Raw genomic sequence first — 21,225 nt, 5'->3', positions numbered from 1 at the left:
AGCGAACAAATTTTACCACCATCATGAAATACAAGGTCACGAAAAAACAAAACAAAAAACAATCTCACAATAACTGAGACCCGTTGAAGCGTTTTAGAGTTATTACCACATAAAGTGCCACTGGTCAGAATTGTAAAAACTGGCCTGGTCATGAAGGTGAAAACAGGCTGGGGAGGGGAGGGGTGTGAAGGGGTTAAAGGCTTAGTGCCCACGATGCAGAAATGAAGCAGAAATTTTCCTGACTATTTCTGTATCTCCTTGGCAGAAAAACGCATGCATTTTTTACATGGATTTTTGACGCGCATTTGATGCGTATTTGACATGCGTTTTTCCAATGCATTGCATAGGCAAATCTGCATGCAGAAACGCACAAGAATTGGTCATGTCCGTATTTTTTCTGCGAGTAAAATCTGCGCAGAAAAAATACGGACCATGTGCACAGAACTTGCAGAATGTCATAGGAAGTCATGGGATAAGGTATGCAATGCATTTCTGGAGCGTTTACGCGCTGCAAATACGCACCAAAATACGCACCAAAAACGCATCGTGGGCACACAGCCAAACAATTATATTTATCTCCATGTGTTACTCCATTAATTTGATTACAATTACTAGAAAAGAGGATAGTTTGGCATTACATTAGTTTCTCAAAAATGCTCAAAAGAATAGAATTTTTATTTCATTTCTATATGTTAACCACTTCGCACCAGAGCCTGTTTTTGCCTTCGTGACCGGGCCAATTTTTTCAATTCTGACCACTGTAACTTTATGAGGTAATTACTCTGAAACGTTTCAACGGATCCCCCTGATTCTGAGATTGTTTTTTCGTGACATATTGTACTTCATGATAGTGGTAAAATTTCTTCGATATAACTTACGTTTATTTGTGAAAAAATCGGAAATTTGGCGATAATTTTGAAAATTTTGCAATTTTCAAACTTTGAATTTTCATGTCCATAAATCAGAGAGCTATATCACACAAAATAGTTAATAAATAACATTTCCCACATGTCTACTTTACATCAGCACAATTTTGGAACCAACATTTTTTTTTGTTAGGGAGCTATAAGGGTTAAAAGTTGACCAGCGATTTCTCATTTTTCCAGCAAAATTTACAAAAACATTTTTTTAGAGACCACATCATATTTGAAGTCACTTTGAGGGGTCTTTATGACAGAAAATACCAAAAAGTGACACCATTCTAAAAACTGCACCCCTCAAGGTGCTCAAAACCACATTCAAGAACTTTATTAACCCTTCAGGTGCTTCACAAGAATTTTTGGAATGTGGAAGAAAAAAATTAACATTTAACTTTTTTCACAAAAATGTTATTTTAGACCCATTTTTTTTCATTTTCACAGGGGTAACAGGAAAAAATGGACCCCAGTTTTTTTGTGCAATTTCTCTTGAGCGCGCTGATACCCCATATGTGAGGGAAAACCACTGTTTGGGCGCACTGCAGGGATCGGAAGGGAAGGAGTGCCATTTAGACTTTTTGAATGTAAAATTTGTCTGAATAATTAGCAGACGCCATGTTGCGTTTGGAGAGCCCCTGATGTTCCTAAACAGTGGAAACCCCGCACAAGTGACACCATTTTGGAAACTAGACCCCTTAGGGAACTTATCTAGATGTGTGGTGAGCACTTTGCACCCCCAGGTGCTTCACAGAAGTTTATAATAATGAGCTGTAAAAATAAAATTTTCACATTTTTCCCACAAAAACGTTTTTCATCCCTTAATTTTGCATTATCATAAGGGTAATAGGATAAATTGCACCATGAAATTTGTTGTGCAGTTTCTCCTGAACACGCCGATACCCTATATGTGGAGGCAAACCACTGTTTGGGCGCACGGCAGGGTTTGAAAGGGAAGGAGCGCCATTTGACTTTTTGAATGTAAAATTTGTTTGAATAATTAGCGGACGCCATGTCGCATTTGGGGAGCCCCTGATGTGCCTAAACAGTGGAAACCCCCCACAAGTGACACCATTTTGGAAACTAGACCCCTTAGGGAACTTATCTAGATGTGTGGTGAGCACCTCGAACCCCAAGATGCTTCACAGAAGTTTATAATAATGAGCTGTAAAAATAAAATTTTCACATTTTTCCCACAAAAAATGTTTTTCATTCCCTAATTTTGCATTATCATAAGGGTAACAGGATAAATTGCACCATGAAATTTGTTGTGCAATTTCTCCTGAGTACGCCGATACCCCATATGTGGGGGGAAACCACTGCTTTGGTGTACGGCAGGGTTCGGAAGAGAAAGGAGCGCTATGTTGGCTGGGATAGGTTGCAGACACCATGTCACATTTGAAGAGTCGCTGACATGCCGAAACAGCAGAAACCCCCACAAGTGACCCCATTTTGTAAACTACACCTCTCAAGGAATTCATCTAGGGAAGTAGTGAGTATTTTTTAATTTTTTAATTTATACCATTGGGCAGTGAAAAAAGCATAATTATATTTTTACCACAAAAAAATGTTTTACCCTCAGATTTTACATTTTCACACAGCGCAATGGGTAAAAATGGTACCGAAATGTGTCACATAATTTCTTCTAAAAGTGGCAATACCCCATATGTGGCTGTATCGTACCGCTCAGCCATACGGCGAAATCTGGGGGGGACGGAGCGCTATTTGACAATTGGAGAACAAATTATTGTAGAATAGGCATTTGGATTTGGGAGCACAAAATTTTCTGAATTTCTTTTGGGGGGCAAGGGCCATTTCGCTTTTCCAGAGCCTTTCTGCTACCAGTAACTTGGAAGTCCCTTATATTTTTAACAGATGACGGACCTGAGTGGGGACTAGCTTTTTTTGAGGACTGAGTTGAAGCTTTTATTGGGAACATTTTACGTAACATTTATCCGGCGCTCTAGGCTGAGCACTTACATCGGGGTTTCCATCTAAATTTCCAAGTGATGTAATTCAGATGAAACCCCTGCGGGATCCATTCACTGTAATGAGGCAGCAGAGTTACTCTGGACTCCGTCTGGCCTCTGTTTAGCGGTGTCCTTTTTTTCAGAAGTGCACAAAACTGTGGCCAACCGCACTTTTATGCACGCCTAAAACAAATGACACCGTGGGATCACAGGCCAGACGGCATCCACAGTGGCCTATATCTGCCTCACTACAGGGAATCTTACGTCATGGGTTCCGGCTGAATCACATATTTCAGAGATTTACACGGAAACTCTGGTGTAAGCGCTCAGCGCAGAGCGCAGGATAAATGTGAGCAGAGCCTTACTGCGATCTTTGGGAGACATAATAAACAAATCAGTAGCAGGTGAAGAATTATTTTTTACGCCGTTCCTCATGTGATATAACTGATTAGATTACTTTATTCTTCGGGTCGGTGCGATTACAGAGATACCAGATTTATATTGGGTTTTTATGACTGACAGCTGTCACACACTAAGAGACGCTTTTTTTTGCAAAATCTAGTTTTGCATCGCCATATTTTCAGAGCTATAATTTTTCCATATTTCGGCCGACAGAGTCATGTGACAGCTTGTTTTTTGCGGGACGAGTTGACATTTTTATTGGTACCATTTTTGGGTACGTGACATTTTTTGATCGCTTTCTATTCCGTTTTTTGGGAGGTAAAATTAACAAAAACCAACAATTCAGGAATTGTTTTTTGTGGTTTTTTTTTATGTCGTTCTGCGTGTGGTAAAAGTGATCAGGCAGCATTATTCTTCGGGTCAGTACGTTTACAGCGATACTACACTTACTGTATTTTTTTTATGTTTTGGCGCTTTTACACAATAAAACAATTTTATAGAAAAAATATTTTTTTTGCATTCTTTTATTCTGAGCGCTATAACTTTTTTATTTTTCGGCTGATGGAGCTGTATGGTGGCTTTTTTTTTGCGGAACAAGATGACGTTTTCAGCGGTACCATTTTTATTTCCATTTTGCTTTTTGATCCCATTTTTTTCCACTTTTTGTTTGGCGATATGATGAAAAAGCATATTTTTTTGCTCCGTTTTTTATTTATTTTTGTTACGGTGGGCACAGAAGGAGTTAATTAGTGTGACAGTTTTATAGATCGGGTTGTTTCGGATGCGGCGATACCAAATATGTGTACTTTTTTTGGTTTTGCATAAATATACGGATTTATTGGTTTAATATTTTATTTATTTATTTTGTGATTTTTTTTAACAGTTTAAAAACATTTTTTTTACTTTTTTTTTACATTTTTACTTAGTCCCTGTATGGGACATTAATTTTTATTTTTCTGATCACTGATCTCATGTAATGTAATAGACATGTATTACATTACATGAGATCTTCGCTGACTGTTTCACAGTCAGAGTCTCCTGCCAGGCTTCAGCTGCAGGCTGAGCCAGGCAGGACACCATATATGGCAGATCTGGAGGCGGTCATGTGACCTCCAGCTGCCATAGCAACGCCAGGTCCTGGAAGGTATCAGGGGTCGTCGGAGAGGTAAGTAAGACAACCCCCTCTCCTCTGTCTATCTTCTATATGCCGCGATCACTATAGATCGCGGCATATAGAACATAGCAAAGAGTTAACATCACTGGGACCTGATCCAATCAGGTCCCGATGATGTCCCCTGTCAGAGCTAACGCTCTGCACCGGAATCGCAGTGCTTGCAGGACCCTGGGGGTCCTGAGCGCTGCGAGGCCACCCACCGTTTTTAAACGTCGGCGCTGCACAGAGCCCAGCAAGCGCCGACGTTTATCTACAGTGGGCAGTCGCGAACCGGTTAAGGCTTTTGAGGTTCTTAAAAATGCTCAATCTTTCAAAAACCGCTAGCAATTAGAAGTAGTAATATGTACATTCTTCTGGCATTTTCCACCAGAAAGACGCTGCATACTGTGGCGCACTGCTACGCATTGGTGCCACAGAACCCAGAAGGGTGCATGGATGGACTTCTCCACAAGAGGACCCCACACATTCACACACCTCCACCCTACCACCTCAGACCAGCAGAGGGAGCCCCTTAGGGATATATAAAGGGAGGGTGGAGCCAGGCAGCTCAGTTAGTGTGCAGTGAGTATTCAGAGACAGAGAGGAACACAGCTCAGAGTTGAGCAGAGAGCGTGCTGACGCTCAGACAGGAGCACGCTGGCTGCTATGCTTAGGCGAGCCAAGGCTTACAGCACGTGTGAAAGCCTAGTGAGGGCGTTGAGTCAGCCTAAGGCGAGAGGAGAAGGAAGAAGTAGTGAGGGGGCACAGGAGCATACCAGGCTCACCCCAATATATATACCGGACACCGCATCCGCGCCTACAGCGACATTTATACTCACTAGGAACCACCGGAACCCCTGGAGGACTACAGGTCCCAGGATCACCAAATGCTGACTACAGTACCAGGGCTAGGAGTCACGGAGGCCCCAGCGTCCAGGGAGAGTGATCTCCAAAGCGAAGGCCCTACCACCAGGTCAGCAGGTGCAGAGAGAGACAGTAACCAAGCTAGGCCTAGCTCCAGGCAGGTCGGAAGCTTAGAGAGTAAAGCAACGGATCAGGAGGCCCTATACCCGCTCACTGGGGAGAGTCCAAAAGTGTGCGCTTCACCTGGAGTACCCTGGACCGTGCCTGCAGCATCACCAGTAAAGGTACTTAAGCTTACCCCCGTGTGAGTGTCTGTCTTTCCTCCGGGACCGTCCTGCCGTCTCTCCCTTGCACCAACTTCCATTACACCCCACGCTGCCCTGAGGCCCGCTCCACCTGTGGGGCGCCATTCCATCACAAGCTGCCCTACCATCTGCCTCAGAGGACTGCTCCGCAGGGGCGGCTCCCTCTAGCCGCAATCCACAGGTGGCGCCACGAACTTTCCAAATCCCCTATATATTCCACCTTTTACTGACCGCCCTGGGTCACGGACCAGGCCAGCCACCGTGATATCCCCCAGCTACCGGAGGCCCGGCTGCCGAGTATCCCACGGCCCCGGGGGTGCATCAATACCTTGCAATGCAAGTCGATCAGAAGGCTAAAAAGTTGTCCGGGCAGAAGATCTGACAATTACCTGGTGCGGTGCTGGGAAAGGTTGACTGGTGGAGGTGTTTGACCAGTCACACACAGTCATCTAATCGCAATTGTAAAGCCAGGCTCAGATTCATGAGGTATACAAAAACAAAAAACAAACCCGACGAACTTTATTTTTTTTAATCATTTCAGGGAACGTGAACCTACGATCGTTTGATTGCTTATATTATATACTACAATACTGTGGTAGCTCAGTCTCCATAGCAGACCATGAAATTCACTAATTACCAAAATACTGTGATATTGCAGAAATTAGTGAATATCATGGTCTCTCAAGGAGACAGAGCTTCATAGGAGTCCATATAACTCGGACGAGTATGTGTCTGTGAAAAGCATCAGACAGCACTCAGATGCCATCAGAGTGCGGTCAGATTTTCACAGACCAACTGAATGGAAGAGGTGGAGAAACTTTTTTTCTTCACCTCTGAGAAAATTGGATCACACTCTGATCAGAGTTTGATCAGCGGGTGATCAGAGTGTGAATAGCATAATTGAACAGATTTTCTCGGATGAGATAAAAACTGTCATGTGACCCTTGCCTTAGAATGCAGCACTAGTGGGCATGCTCAACTGCCACTTTATGCATTCCCCACCAGTCAGCCAGAGAAAGCAGAGTACAGTCCTCTAGGGAATGAATGGAGTGGCAGTGACTCGCCCCCTGGGCCGTGGGGTACCTGGAACCGGGCCTTCTAGTGTACGGTGCTGATGGGGGTAGTAGTGGCAACCCGGTCCTGTGGCTCAGGGTGGTCAGACCAATGCTGTGGCAGTCTATTTATAGATGTTTTGAATGTCTGACTATGCCACCCGTGGATTGCGGTCAGGGATAACCGCCGCTGCAAGCAGGTCGGCTCCAGGTTTTTGTGGGCCCGGGCGAAAGAGTCTCAGTGGGCCCCTTTAGCACATACCACGATTCATGATGCACAGATACAGCGGAGAAATATAGGTATTCATCACAGGGCCCAGCCTGCCACCTCATCCTTCACATATGCAGACATGCACGCACACACAGTACGCAGACATGCACGTACACACAGTACGCAGACATGCACACACAGTACGAAGACATGCAAGCACACAGTACGCAGACATGCACGCACACACACAATACGCAGACACGCACACACACAATACGCAGACACGCACACACACAGTACGCACACACACACACAATACGCAGACACGCACACACAATACGCAGACACGCACACACACAATACGCAGACACGCACACACACAGTACGCACACACACACAATACGCAGACACGCACACACACAATACGCAGACACGCACACACACAGTACGCACACACACACACAATACGCAGACACGCACACACACAGTACGCACGCACACACACAATACGCAGACACGCACACACACTACGCAGACGCACACACACACACAATAAGCAGACACGCACACACACTACGCAGACACGTACACACAATACGCAGACACGCACGCACACACACAATACGCAGACATGCAGACACACAATACGCAGACATGCAGACACACAATACGCAGACACACCCACACAATACGCAGACACAATATACGCAGACACACACACAATACACAGACACGCGCACACACACCCACACAATACGCAGACACCCACACAATACTCAGACACCCACACAATACTCAGACACCCACACAATACGCAGACACCCACACAATACGCAGACACGCACACACAGTGCACAGACATGCGCATGCACATGGTACGCAGGCATGCACACACATACACACGTGAACATGGTACACAGATGTACACACAATACGCAGACACGCACAGATACATACACATACATATTTGAACACATTCTTAAAAACACATATAAAACAGACATAAATATATATACACAGTCATACACACTATCATACACAGACATTCACATCATACATGCACGCACACATAAGAAATATTTTTTTATATGGGGATTGGGGAAGCTCGCTCACCTACCCCCTGGCCTGTGTCCCGTCCAGCTCCTCAGTCATGTGGCAGTGCAGGGCCTCAGGCATGTCATCTGGCCCTGGACCATCAGGGGGGCCCACTTTCCGTCAGGGCCCGGGCCGCTTACCTGGCATCTGTGCAGGACCGCCGGTGCTGTTCAAGTCCTGCTCTGTTACATGCGCTTTGCGGCTGTGTCTGTTAGTAATGACTCGGCAGTTGCGACACACAAGCACAATTAAAGGCGCAGTGTCGCCCCTGCGTGTCATTACTACCAGACACAGCCACACTGTGCACAGCGCGCGGCCATGTCTTGAAAGTGACAGCACTGGGCCTGATTGGTGGAGCAGCAGCACACTGACCGCACACTGCTGCTGCTGCATGAAGCAGAGCAGGGCTTGAACAGCACCGGCGGCCCTGCACAGATGCCGGGGAAGCGGCCCGGGCCCCGATAACGAGTGGGCCCCCCTGATGGTCCAGGGTACTTGCCCGGGTACGCCGGGTGCTGACGCCGGCCCTGGCTGCAAGGCAGACCGCTGAGGCTGGTGTTGGTGTGCAGCACAGGGATAGGATAACTCCCCACGGGAAAAGTGTAGCCTCAGGGCAATGTAGGTGGATGCTGGGGGTGATGGTGCAGGCGCAGCATAAATCACACAGAGTCCAATGGTGCAGTCCAGGGTCTTTTACTCACAGTTGATATCCAAGTCACTTCTGTCAGCAATGACTGCCCAAGCCGTGCTGCGTCCACCAGGTGAGGGGCTCGGTCAACCCCCAGGCAATTCAGGAGTATGGCACAGGACCCCCTTCTGTCCTTTCTCTGGCCTCTCGTGCCCCACCAGTGACCAAACTTCTGTCCAGCTACTGCGGACCGTGTTGGGTAAGCGTTGGCCTACACTTCCCGCTATCCTATATGGTGCCTTCCTAGCAGGTTTGGCGGGGGGTCGCACCAATAAATGATCACGACCTCCGGTTCTTGGCTGAGGAATGATTTACCTCCACCAACTTGGGAATCCGGTACCCTTCCACAGCCTGACCCTTAGTGCTCCGGTTGCTGTCCGTTCTGCTCTCCTAGGGTCCTTTCTGCCTTCTTGTTTCTGGAGCCCTTCCACTCCTCTGTCTCTTCTCCTTCCTTCCTTCTCCTTCTCCTCTTCTCCTCTCTGGCCCCGGCCTTCTCTCTAGGCCTGCCTCGTAGAGCTGAGCTCAAGCTGACCCACAGCTCCCTGCCAGCTCTCTCTGGCTGAACTACCTCTCTCTTTGTCCACTCCACTACTCAACTTCTACTCCTCACTTAAGATGGCTCCCACCTTTTATCTACTTCTCTGTGTCTGAGCTCAGGTGACTTGCACCCAATGAGCTCCTTCCTATGCTCCAGAAACCGTCCCCTTCTGCTCCTACACCACTGGGTTCTCTCCCCACTCCAGCCAGGGACATGGTCAGTTGTGCCTGCAATAAAATGGGAGCACCGTCGAGCTGTCCCCCGGAAATGGGGAGTGTGTATGTGTGTATGCAGCTAACTGAGCCCTGGTCCACACTCCATCCTTACCTGGAAGTGGAATATCACACCTCTGGTTGAGGTGCAATACCCCTGTAGCAACCGAACCCTCGGGGCGCTACAGCAGTCACATGTGTACTCCATTCTAGGGAGGGTAAAAGTGCCCCGTTCTGATGATCAATGCCGGGATCAAACAGTTAGACCCCCAGTAAACTGTGGGTAGGTGACAAAAACCTCTTTAAAAAGGTCACGTTCAGTATTTAATTCATATTTTACCTCAGTGTTTGTAAGCCAAAACCAGGAGTGTGTGATAAATGCAGAAGTGGTGACGTGTTTCTATTATACTTTTCCTCTGATTGTTCCACTCCTGATTTTGGCTTACAAATACGGATATAAAATACTGACCAAATACTGAACGTGTCAGCATTTTTTGTTTTTATTCACCGCTGTAGTGGAGCTTTAAACGCAAGTCCTCCGGTCATGTATTCACCCTCCGGCTTCTTCACTGTTTTTTTTTTGGAAACTAAATACACACATACTTTTTTCCCACAAAAGTCTTGTAGCCCCATATTTTCTCATTTTCACAAGGATACCTGGAGAAAATGGCACCAAAATTTGTTGTGCAATTTCTCCTGAGTACACAGATTCCCCATATGTGGTTGAAAATGACTTTTGAGGCACAGTGCAATGCTCAGGAGGGAAGAAGCGCCATACTGGAGTTAAAATTTTGCTGGAATGGTTTGAGGGTGCCATGTCACATTGGCAGAGCCCCTGAGGTGCCAGAACAGCAGAAACCTCCCATAAGTAACGTCATTTTATAAAACTAGATCCCTCAATGAATTCATCTAGGGGTGCAGTGAGGATGTTGACACCACATGTGCCACAAAGAATTTTATACCAATGGGCGGTGAAGATTAATCGCTTTTTTTGCCACTAAAATGCTGTTTTAGTTCCAAATTTTTAATTTGTCTAAGGGCTAAAGGGAAAAAATGGATCTTTGTTTTTTGGGCAGATTTCACTGTTATGGTTTGAAGGTGCCATGACCCACTGGGAGAGCCACTGAGGTGCCAGAACAGCAGAACCCCCACAAGTGACCCCATATTACAAAATTACACCTCTCAATGAATTAATCTAGGGGTGCGGTGATCATATTGACACCACAAGTGTGTCAGAATTTTACACCATTGGGCAGTGATGAAAAAAAATTAATTACATTTGTTTACCACAAATATTTTGCTTTTGCCCCAGATTTTACATTTTTATACAGGGAAAAGGGTAAAAATGGCACCAAAATTTGTCACAGTTTCTGCTGAATGTAAAAATATCCCATATGTGGCTGTACAGTACTGCATAGTGTACGGTGAGATTCGGGAGGTAAGGAACGCTATTTGCCTCCTGGAGCACAGATTTTCCTAGAATAGTTTGCAGACTCCAGATACAGAGCCCCTACGTGCTAGACGAGCAGAATACCCCCTCAAGTGACCCCATTTTGGAAATTATACCCCTCTGGGAATTTATCTGCAGGTGTAGTGACGATTTTGACTCCATGGGTGTTTTACATTAACAAGCAGCAGTGGATGTTGGAGTGAAACTTGCAAATCTACTAATGAAGTGCCCGGCACGTTCTACTGGAGACACGTACCCGTAAATTAAATGGGCTCTCATCGCTACAGAAATGCCAAGCATGTGGACGTTAAATGTGGCTTAAGCACACTGTGGGGCTCAGAAGGGGGATCATCTGTATTTGGGAGTTCAGATTCGCTGAGTTTCTGTTTTTGCGGGGGGGGTGGCGAGGAGCCATAGTACTTTTCCAGAGCCTTTGTACTGCCAGTAACATGGAAGCCCCCCATATTTCGAATGAAGTAATGCAGATGACACAGCCGACTGGTCCACTCACTATAATGAGGCATAAGAGTTACTCTGAACTCAGTCTAGCCTCTGTTCAGCAGTGTCCTTTTCAGAAGTGTACAAACCTGTGGTCGACTGTGCTTTCATGCAAGCCTAAAAAGACGGACACCACCGGATCATAGGCCAGACGGCGTCCACAGTGTCTCCATCTGTCTCACTATAGGGAATCTTCCCTCTAGGCTTCCGTCTGAGTCACGTATTTCAAAGATTTACATGGAAACCCCGGTGTAAGCGCTCAGCGTAGAGCACAGGATAAATGTGCGCTGAGCCTTACTGCGATCTTTGGGTGACAGAATGAACAAATCAACAGCTGGTGAAGATTTAGATTTATTTTTTACGCCGTTCCTTGAGCGGTATAAGTGATTAGACGACTATTCTTCAGGTTGGTGCGATTACAACGATCACTGTATTCTGAGAGTTATAAATTATTTTGGCATTGATGGAGCTGTATGGTGGCTTGTTTTTGGGGGGGGGGGTGCAAGATGATGTTTTCAGTGATACAATTTTTTATTTACATTCATATTTCTGATCGCGTTTTAGTCCACTTTTTGTTTGGTGGTACGATGAAAAAGTATTGTTTTTTGCCTCCTTTTGTATTAATTTTTTAAAGCTGTTCACTGAACGGGTTAATTAGTTTGACAGTTTTATAGGTCAGGTCATTCCGGACGCGACAATACCAAATGGGTGTACTTTTATTGTTGATTTTTTAAACAAATACTTCTTTATGGTTAATATATATTGTAATTACACTTTTATTTACTTAGTCCCTATATGGGACGTTCACCTTCAGTAGTCTGATCGCTGGTATAAAGCAATCAAATTTACCAGCACTACAATGCTTTACAACTGTTAGTGCTGCACTGACACAAGCCCCTTACACCATGCTCTGTGCACCCCTTAAACTCTAACCTGGTGATCCAGATGTAGTCATGACAACCTCAGGTCACCATGGCAAAGATCGAGCTCTTATAATGACATCGCGGGGGCACCGATCGTAGGGGAGAGGGAGCTCCCTCCCTACCTTTTAAATGCTGCGATCAATTGAAGCATTTAGGGGGTTAAACTGCCGGGAGTGGTGAGGGCACCATTTCTGGCAGTGAGTCGGGCGTCAACTATGATGTTTGCTGAACACCCGGCGGCTATCGCGCACACACACACACACACACACACACACACACCACACACACCACACACACCACACACACCACACACACACACACACACACACCACACACACACACACACACACACACACACACACACACACACACACACACACCACACACACACCACACACACACACACACACCACACACACACACACACACACCACACACACACACACACACACACCACACACACCACACACACACACCACACACACCACACACACCACACACACACACACACCACACACACACACACACCACACACACACACACACACACACCACACACACACCACACACACCACACACACACACACACACACCACACACACACACACCACACACACACCACACACACACACACACACACCACACACACACACACCACACACACACACACCACACACACACACACACACACACCACACACACCACACACACACACACACACACCACACACACACACACACACACACACCGCTCCTGTGTGCGCGCGATCGCCTTGACGAATCTATACTCCATTGGTCGGGAAGTCTTTCCCTTCCATGAAGAGTATATACTGCAAATGTCGTGAAGGGGTTAAGCACCACTCCAGAGATTAAATGAAAAAAAATGCTGGAGTAGTGCTTTATCAGGTAAGAATGTGAAACTTGAATGAAATAATTAGAAAACCATGCATCATTCCCTTTATACGTCACAAATACTTGAAACTCTGTATTTTACGTGATATACTAAACACATTTAAGCTTGTGTGTAATATGAAGAAATGTGGAAAGTTCACGGGGCATACTTATACTTATTCAAAGGGCACTATATGGAAATATTATCTACACACACACACGTGATCAGTGAGTGAGCATGGAAGTCACACCATTGTGATGTCACCAGAATCCAAAGACAAGATGACAGGGAGAGTCAGAGGTGACATCACAAGTCAGAGGATTCTCAGCCAGGCAGCATGTGAGCAGTAGAGCAGCTCAGGCTACAGAAGGATTTGAGAATCCAGGTATTTAGTAAAGTTTCATCTATGGCAGTTCACTCACATGAGAGGAACATGTACAGTAGTGCCCAACCCCTTTAGGTTTTACTCTGGGTGCACAGACAGCTCTGGGGTCCATTTTAGGTCATCAGAGCGGAATGTACTAGTCTCCTGAAATCTGGTGACATCATGGAAAAAAGGGACCCTCCCTACAGTAATACAATGCAGTAAAGTTTTTTAAAAGGTCATAAATTATTTTTTTTTTTTTCATCCAAAAAGTAAGGGCAGAGACAGTCGGCCATATAACTCGTGCGAGGATTGCATCATAAACCTTGTACTGGTTGTCTGCTCTCCTGACCTGAGCTTGACAACTGCACAGAAATCCATCAGGCTGTCATGCTGAGGTCAGGAGAGGCGCCAGGCCAGCCGGGCACTGTGATGTGATCATCGCACCAGTTATATGGCAGTTTGTCTCTGCCCTTACAAGAACTCTCAGACAGAAATGGGGCTTTTTACAGAATGTATAACACCCCACTCACTAGCACAGTACTATGATATATTGTCAAGTTTCTTTGCTCAAATCGGCAACAAGTAATACGCAAAAATGTGGTAAAATGGAACAAATTTTTTTTTTCTTAAAAGCCTGGTCAACCTATTTAGAGGATCAATTTTTTCCCAACCAATCCAGAGAGCTACAGAATGCCCTATACCAGAGATCCCCAACCTGTGACTCGCAGGCCCATGATGTGTGGATCGTGGTTGTCTGCCAGCTTGATGCATTAGCACCAGGTCCAGTAAAAAGCTATAAAGAGCAGGTCTCCAGACCTGTGACTAGCCCTGCACCGTAGCACAAATCTGTAGGCACATATACCAGCCTTGTGGTTTTAGAGATTAATATATTTAATTTATCTGGAGGTAGGAACATCCTGCCAGTCACAGGAGATTCTTTCAGCTGGATGTGATAGTGTGGTGGGAGTGCTTGATGCGAGCATACTGAATCGGGGTAAGGTGACAACCACTGGATGCAAGCATACGGCCTCCGTTTAATTTCTATGGGAAAGTTTGGCTGCCATTATAATAGTAATTGGGGATTTGGGTGACGCTACTTTGGGGGAGAGCAGGAGCAGATGTCACTACCCCAAGGTGCATCTGGATGTGGCTCTCCAGATAAGAAAGGTTGAGGACCACTGCCCTATACAGTGTCTATAGCACTGCCATCTCCAGGAGTCCCAAAACAATAAATGGAGAAGTAGTATTCCCAGCGGTCGAACCCCAAAAGAGGAGAGCCGGATCACTTAGCAAGTTATCTATTCACAGGATAAGATGGAACCAAGTACCTAATTCTTACTGCTGCAGTTTATAAACTTTTACAAAAGGGGACAGTATGTACTTATTAAATGCAAGACTATTAATTCTGGGGAAAAAAAAAGAGGCTTCAGGCTTTGTTACGCGATTACAATATGGACAAATTGTAGTTACTAAGATATTGTATATATATACATAGATTGGTCACTAGAGGGCAATAAAACCTATATTTATACCCACACTTCACGCCATCCAGTATGAATGGACCCATAGATACATCATTTATAAGGCAGCAGTGATTGAACATTACGCTCTGCCACAACTCCCAAGGAATGCCATGCGGAGTGAAACTAAACAGCATGTATTATCTATAGATGACTTTAATTTCCCACTTTAATTTCCCACTTTACAAAATATCTTTTCAGCAATTTTCTCATTTATTAGTTGAAAACCTCCTTTACATGGAATCTGTCACCAGGTTTTTGCATCTGAAAGCAGAATGACGTCATTTTGATAGAATCCCTGTTTTATCTGCTGCAGATCTACAGATTCTCAGAATGCAGAGCTCTACATAATCCCGCCCACACCAGTGTGCATAGGCAGAAAGCTGCCAATCAGTGATGGTGGTGAGAGCATATACAGAGCGCATGAATATGGACCACTACATGACAGCAGTTTTACTACTTCCCCAAGGGTAATTTCATGCGCATAAAACATTCTGTCCTTAAATGGCAGGTCACCTGCCTCCTAATTTAAATATCGCACCTGCGCAGTCAGTATAGTGGTCTTTAAAAAAAATAAACAAAACAAAATGGCAATGGCGCTTTGCAGCCTGCAGAGGGGCGCAGACTGGCTTCCTAATGCGGCGGTTCGAGGAGTCTCCTTCGGCGGTTGCATTTTTGCCACTCTCCCCCGAATTGGGAGTCTGTTCTTCTCTGAGCCAGCTGTCAAGCTGACAGCCAGCTCACTGAAGGTGCAGCGCCGGCTCCCTGTGTTTAATTGTACGGGGGCAGTGAAACAGGATTTAAAGACAGTTTGCAGCCCAAATATTACATCTGCCCCCACCCCTAAAATGGGTCCTTAAATCCTTTTACATCTGCTCCGACCCCCAAAAGTTTGGATGGGGGAAGATGTAATAGGATTAAATTACACAGTTTGGGGAACGAGGGATGGGTGCGGACACAATATGGGGAGGGGGAAACAGGAGAAATTTGAGGGGGCATGGATGCAGACTCAGTATGGGGATGTGTGCGGAGGCAGTATAAAGATATATTTTGTGCAGGGAATATAGTAAGGGGCAATTATTTATTCAGGGGCTCAGCTTAGAGCCGATATTTTTTATTCAGGAGCATTATAATGACACTGCTATTTTTAAGGGCATTGTGTGGAGTCTGGACAAGATGAAGAAAATAAAGAGAACGACTCCCAGAGACAACATCATCTTTCCGGTACCTGGATATAAATGTTTTTTTGTAATACTGACTAATTCTCATATTTGTATTTATGTTAGGAACATTAAAGGGGTTGTCCAAGTTTGTAATGAGTCTGCAGTCATTCTATGTGACGGCAGACTTCAGAATTCTCACAACGCGCTCTGCACACTGTCAGGATTCTCTCATGCCAGCGATTTGCATACATGCAGTCACATGCCGACTAGACGTGTGGCCTTACTCGATGAAAATGAATTGAGCGAGGCCAGACACGTCTAGTCGGAATATGGCCAGAAGTATACAAATCACATACTTGCACTTACATGACCGTCCACTCTTGCCACCGGCAAGGGAGAATTTTAAAAAAGTGTGCAGTGCATGCGCTGTGATATTTCAGAAGCCTGAAGTCACAGAGTGACTGCAGACTTTCATCACAAACCGGACGAGTCCTTTAATTATAAACTGAAGCCCTGTGGCATGCCAGTCCAATCCAAATAGCATTTAATATACCGTCAGGATTCAGCTCTGCTCGCTGGCAGGTTTCATCAGTCATCTCATGGCCACTTCACTCATGTGATTTTCATACTTACGGTCATGCAACAACTAGTCTGTTTTTCACTGAGCTTTGAGAGAAATGGGGAGAGCAGCTAGTCAGCATGCGACTAAGTGCAAATCGCATATGTGCTAAAGAGGGGGGATCTAGAACGAACCAGACTGTAAATAACATGGTAAAGGCAGTAAGTGAAGATGTAGATAGGCGATACATTCATTGGTAGATACAGTGGGTATGTAAAGTATTCAGACCCCTTTAAAATTTTTGACTCTGTTTCATTGCAGCCATTTGGTAAATTCTAAAAAGTTCATTTTTTTCTCATTAAAGTACACTCTGCACCCCATCTTGGCTGAAAAAAACAAAATGTAGACATTTTTGCAAATTAAAAAAGAAAAACTGAAATATCACATGATCATAAGTATTCAGACCCTTTGCTCAGTATTGAGTAGCAGCACCCAAGTTTTTCACACCTGGATTTGGGGATCCTCTGCCATTCTTCCTTGCAGATCCTTCCCAGTTCCGTCAGGTTGGATGGTGAACATTGGTGGACAGCCATTTTCCGGTCTCTCCAGAGATGCGCAATTGGGTTTAGGTCAGGGCTCTGGCTGGGCCAGTCAAGAATGGTCACAGAGTTGTTCTGAAGCCACTCCTTTGTTATTTTAGCTGTGTGCTTAGGGTCATTGTCTTGTTGGAAGGTGAACCTTTCCCCAAGTCTGAGGTCCAGAGCCCTCTGGAAGAGGTTTTCATCCAGGATAACTCTGTATTTGGCCGCATTCATGTTTCCTTCAATTGCAACCAGTCGTCCTGTCCCTGCAGCTGAAAAACACCCCCATAGCATGATGCTGCCACCACCAGGTTTCACTATTGGGCAGAGGATGAGCAGTGTCTGGTTTTCTCCACACATACCGCTTAGAATTATCACCAAAAAGTTCTATCTTAGTCTCATCAGACCAGAGAATCTTATTTCTCATAGTCTGGGAGTGTGTTTTTGAGCAAATTCTATGCAGGTTTTCATATGTCTTGCATTAAGGCGATATAGTGGATTGAATAAAAAGCGGTCTATGGAGCGCTAAAAAGATTAACACTGGAGATGACAGATTGGGGCTAAAAAATAAAATTTAATGAGCCCTTTCCACAACGCGTTTCGATAGTAAACTATCTTCCTCTGGTGCATTGAGGAGAGGCTTCGGTCGGGACACTCTGCCAAAAAGGCCCAACTGGTGGAGGGCTGCAGTGATAGTTGACTTTTTGGAACTTTCTCCTATCTCCCTACTGCATCTCTGGAGGTCCGCCACAGTGATCTTGGGGTTCTTCTTTACCTCTCTCACCAAGGCTCTTCTCCCACGATTGCTCAGTTTGGCTGGACGGCCAGGTCTAGGAAGACTTTTGGTGGTCCCAAACTTGTTCCATTTAAGTATTATGGAGGCCACTGTGCTCTTAGGAACCTTGTGTAATGTAGAAATTCTTTTGTAACCTTGGCCAGATCTGTGTCTTGCCACAATTCTGTCTCTGAGCTCCTTGGGCAGTTCCTTTGAGCTCATGATTCTCATTTGGTCTGACAGACAGGTGTGTGCCTTTCCAAATCAAGTCCTATTAATTAAACACAGCTGGACTCCAATGAAGGAGTAGAACCATCCCAAGGAGGATCACAAGGAAATAGGAAATGGACAGCATGTGACTTAAATATGAGTGTCTGAGCAAAGGGTCTGAATACTTATGACCAGTTGATATTTCAGTTTTTCTTTAAAAAATCTCTATATTTCTGGATTTTTTCAGTCAAGATGGGGTGCAGCATGTACCTTAATGAGAAAAGAAAAAGAACTTTAGAATTTACCAAATGGCTGCAATGAAAGAGTGAAAAATTTAAAGGGGTCTGAATACTTTCCGTACCCACTGTATATTGATCAATACATTTTCTAGCCATACATTTATTGGATGGATAGATCAACCTAGTGAATATCTAACGATATATCAACCAATGTATCGCCTATCAAGCTTTTCATCATCATCAACCTCTAGAAAGATTTTCTATTTAATAAATAGATGCCTAGCTATCTATCCTCACCAACTGCCTTTACCATGCTGTTTACAGTCTGATAAGTTCTGTATCACTATGTATATATATGCTCTATCCCACTAGGTAGGCAGACAGAAAATTAATATTTAGATTATATTTTGATACATTGGCGGCACAGTGGGGTTGAATTTATTTTAATACTAGTAATACCAAATATGTTGGGAGCAATCCTGTGTGCGCTGCGCTCCTATGTGCAGTGGTGATGACTGCCTCTTGTGCACGCTCCCGCATTGGTCCTCGGTACACAGTGGACGGCATTTTGTTGGTTTCATTTTTGAAGACCACTATATTGAATGCGCCGGCGCGATATTTAAAATCAAGAACCACAAAATTTAATTCTTCACTGCAAGTATCATTTTAATCTGTAACAGCGCCAACATGACAATGCCTGTAAAACCTGTCAGCAGAATTTTGCTAATTCTTTACTAAGTGAAATGACCCAACTATGGTGGCAGAAATGAAATTTTGTATAATAGAGATGTATGTATTCTCTCTCTCTCTCAGATTATATATATATACACACACACACACACTATTACACACTAACCTGACATATTGAAACGCCCTAGTCTGTGATCCTGATCCATATACCTACAGAAGGAAAAACAAAAACCTTATTTACGGTAAAATATAAGAAAAATGGCTTAATAGATGATAAAACTTTGTGATGCAGTTTGAACAACTCTTGCCTGTAAAAATGAACAACTACAAAAACATTCAGAAGTTCATTAAATTACACATACTTTCAAAAAGAATTTCGCTAACACCTTGAAGGTGCAGAAATGTTTCCCTCCTTGCCTTTAAAGATCCACAATTTTATTAATTATTTTTCCAGTAACATAGCTATATGATGGTTTTATTGCAGTTTTGAATGACAATTTCCGTTATCAAATAAAGTACACTGCATAACGAAAAAAATTCAGAGTTTGATAAAACAAAAACACACACAGTGGGGAAAATAAGTATTTGAAACACTGCCGATTTTTCAAGTTTTACCACCTACAAAGAATGGAGGGGTCTGTAATTGTTATCGTAGATACACCTCAGACACAGAATCTCAGAAAAAAAAAAAAGCAAACAATCATATCGTATGATTTTTATATATTTCATGTAATAAAAATGCAAATTAAGTATTTGATACAACTTAAAACTTAAATATTTGGTACAGAAACCTTTGTTTACAATTACAGAGGTCAAACGTTTCCTGAAGTTCTTGACCAGGTTTGAAGACACTGCAGCAGGGATTTTAGCCCGCTAATCCATACAGATCTCCAGATCTTTCAGGTTCGGGGCAGTTGTTGGGCAACATTGAGTTTCAGCTCTCTCCAAAGATTTTCTATTGGGTTAAGATCTGGAGACTGGCTAGGCCACTCCAGGACTTTGAAATGCTTCTTAACATTAGTTGCCCTGACTGTGTGTTTCAGATCATTGCCAAGCTGGAAGACCCAGCTACGACCCATCTTCAATGCTCTTACTGTCAGAAGGAGGTTATTGGCCAAAATCTCGCGATACATTACTCCACATCCATTCTCCCTTTAATACGGTGCAGTCATCCTGTCCCCTTTGCAGAAAAGCATTCCCAAAGTATGGGAGGGCCACAAAGGACGAGGTATGAAGGACGCGGGCCAGAAAAGGACGCGGGCCAGAAAAGGACGAGGGCCAAAAAGTAACAGGTATGGAGGACGCGGGCCAAAATGACCAGGTATGGAGGACGCGGGCCAGAGGACGAGGAATGGAGGACACGGGCCAAAAGGACGAGGGATGAAGGACGCGGGACAGGGGACTTGGTATGGAGGATGCGGTCCAAAAAAGGACCAGGTATGGAGGACGCGGGCCGAAAAGGACCAGGTAAGGAGGATGCGGGCCAAAAAGGACCAGGTATGGAGGACGCGGGCCAAAAAGAACGAAGTATGGAGGACGCGGGCCAAAAAGGACGAGGTATGGAGGACGTGGGCCAAAAAGGACGAGGTATGGAGGACTCGGGCCAAAAAGGACCAGGTATGGAGGACGCGGGCCAAAAAGGACCAGGTATGGAGGACGCGGGCCAAAAATGACCAGGTATGGAGGACTCGGGCCAAAAGGGACCAGGTATGGAGGACGTGAGCCAAAAAGGACCAGGTATGGAGGACGCGGGCCAAAAATGACCAGGTATGGAGGACTCGCGCCACAAAGGACCAGGTATGGAGGACGCGGGCCAAAAAGGACCATGTATGGAGGAAGTGGGCCAAAAAGGACCAGGTATGGAGGACGCGGGCCAAAAAGGACCAGGTATGGAGGACGCGGGCCAGAGGACTAGGATGCGGGTCAGAGTACGAGGACGCGGGCCAGAGGACGAGG

The 21,225-nt window shown here is 44.9% G+C and overlaps 1 pseudogene; it reads right to left on the bottom strand.

Moving 5' to 3' along the window:
* Positions 1 to 21,225, bottom strand: part of LOC141213276 (UDP-glucuronic acid decarboxylase 1-like) — a 116,672-nt pseudogene that overhangs the window by 13,504 nt on the left and 81,943 nt on the right.

The sequence above is a fragment of the Phyllobates terribilis genome, unplaced genomic scaffold (assembly GCF_046119375.1).
Source record: "Phyllobates terribilis strain yellow unplaced genomic scaffold, ASM4611937v1 Scaffold_191__1_contigs__length_3620865, whole genome shotgun sequence".
Taxonomy (NCBI): Eukaryota; Metazoa; Chordata; class Amphibia; order Anura; family Dendrobatidae; genus Phyllobates; species Phyllobates terribilis.
The sequence above is the reverse complement of the archived record's forward strand: the minus strand, read 5'-3'. Positions and strand labels throughout refer to the sequence as shown.